Genomic DNA, 2,287 nt, shown 5'->3' with positions numbered 1-2,287 from the left:
TGCACTCAAACTGCAGGATGGGACAAGGAATTATTATTTTGGCGTCCGGCACGTGTGGTTTTTTCTTTCGCCTGGGTACGTGCAATGGCAGAAAAGGTGGTTCGTAGAGCCTTTAGCTTCATTCATTACTCTCCCTTTAGGTACGCCAGGTACGCTGCTAACACCAATACGATAAATCCATTTAAAATGGTTTTTGGTAACTGGGCGTAAAATATTGCATACGAATATGTTCAGCAAAATTTCATTAATATGATTTTGAAAGCCGAAAGTTAACAGTTGTGAGATTCCTGATTTCGTGTTTGACAGTTAACTTTTAGTTTCTGTCAATGGAGAATAGAGAATTGGCGAGATGATATGAAGAATGGAGAATACGATAAGTCCTTTCTTATTGATGTATGTCATTGTATAGCCCTGCGTCTCATTCGTAGCGTTGCATCGAATTAATTAGATACACAGATTTTGTTTATCTCTTTCATCCTCTGTTTAGGTAAACAGCGTAACCCCTGCGGTTTGTTGGATTTCTGAGAGGACTACCAGGTATACGTTTATTTTTCATGTATAACAATTCAAATGATTTTTAATTTGATAAATATGTACAGAATCGTTGTCGTGTGGTCGATAATGATTATTCATAAAGAGCCCTAAGACCTATTTAATGATGTTATTGAAACTTATAACTTCTTTGGTAGTTTCTTACTTATCGGTTTCGACCCAATTGATGAATTGAAAGAAGGTAAAAAAGGGGGTTCGACATGAATGAACTAGATGGCAGGAGAAGGCTCAGGAACTCAGGTTTGTTTTTGATTTATTTGAGATTTGTTCCTCTCCCTCTCATAAATGTTGTGCAGTCTCTCTCACATCAACGGTGTGCAGTCAAATTGCAGGGAGAAGACGAAGAATTTTTATTTTGGCGTCCAGTACGTGCAATGTCAGGGAAAGTCGGTTCGTACAGCCCTCGGCTTCATTCATTATACTCCGTTTAGGTACGCTGCTAACACCAATAACCCATAGTCTTGTGCTAACTGGGCGTAAAATATTGCTTAGGAATATGTTCATCAAAATTGCATTAAGATGATTTTCGATGCCCAAAGTTTAACCGGATGTAGTATAGATGATTAACCTAGTTGTGAGATGCCTGATCTCATGTTCGACAGGTAACTTTTAATTTCTGTTTATCCTTTTGCCGTGTTTTTGCATTATTCGTTCAGGCAACAAAACAGACTCGTCTAAGCCCCTCGTTGATACCAACTGTCGTTTTTGATTTGGTAAACTGCTCACCTTGTAATGTCTGTTAAAAAAAAATCATAAAAAGATTTCGATGACCCGGGAAGATTTCGATGATTTGGTGAAGGCTTTTTATTGCTTATTTCGATTTCAAACCAAATTAGTCGCAAATTAAAAGCGTTTACTATTGGTCGGAAGGGTTTAACAATTTTTTCGATTTCCACTTAAACGTATTTCCAGTAGGTTAAACAAGAGGATTTACTATGAGACGAGGGATGCTTTTGTTTCAATCTAAAGGGACTGACATTTTCTTACATACGTTTTGTTCGTTTGGGTTGTTTATCTCATTTATATATAATCAAAATGGTGTCGGATTGTTTTCTAATTTTTGTGTAGCCTTTGAGGAGATGAGATTATATGCTAGTGGAAACGACGAAGAATATGATTTTGTCTGAATCAGGTAGATACACATTGTTGAAATGATTAATTTTTTGGGCAATTGCTTTTTTTATTGGTTTTGACCTAGTAATGAATTGAAAGGTGGTTTGACATTGAGAAAGAAGATGATAGAAATTTAGCGGTAACGCTTGTTTTGTTTTGGGTAGTTTGTCTTTAATGTATATAACTCGGAAGTTTATAATTATCATTATGTACAGAATGGTTCTGATCTGGTTGATAATAGTTGTTCTGTGGCATTACTTAAGCTTTTAGTTTGATTGGCAGTTGCTTGATAGGTGTTTTTTAAGATTTTAGTTCTTTTGGCAGTTGCTTTGCTTATTCTTTTTGATAACATGGAAGAAGTTGATAGGAGAAGCTTTGGTTCTCACATTTATGTTGGTTTATTTGAGCTTGTCATTTCTATGTATGTCTTGCATGTGGTGTTTCTTGTATATTGATTTATGGACAACGAATGTAGAAATGCTACCCAAAATCCTTTCCATTTTATATTTTGATTTTGTACTTTTATAGCTAGACCTATGTGAATTTTGGAAAACCATTTCTATATTATATTTTTGTTTTTGTTTTTTTTGTTTTTCTTTTATAGCAAAGATTATATGAATTT

At 35.1% G+C, this 2,287-nt stretch overlaps 1 long non-coding RNA gene across 2 annotated transcripts; it reads left to right on the top strand.

Annotated features, from left to right (window-relative positions):
* The first annotated feature begins 273 nt into the window (after nt 1–273).
* Nucleotides 274–1,779, top strand: LOC149175983 (uncharacterized). Of its 2 annotated transcripts, none has more exons than XR_016258584.1 (5): nt 274–393; nt 488–537; nt 734–792; nt 874–983; nt 1,621–1,779. It is a non-coding gene; the product is annotated as an uncharacterized LOC149175983 (long non-coding RNA). The 2 variants fall into 2 exon arrangements; XR_016258585.1 differs by lacking the exon at nt 1,621–1,779 and adding an exon at nt 1,209–1,268.
* The last annotated feature ends 508 nt before the right edge of the window (nt 1,780–2,287 follow it).

This window comes from Pinus tabuliformis, chromosome 4_1, assembly GCF_031772625.1.
Source record: "Pinus tabuliformis cultivar Carrire ecotype Pingquan chromosome 4_1, CPIR1, whole genome shotgun sequence".
Lineage (NCBI taxonomy): Eukaryota > Viridiplantae > Streptophyta > Pinopsida > Pinales > Pinaceae > Pinus > Pinus tabuliformis.
This window is presented reverse-complemented; position numbering and strand designations above follow the sequence as displayed.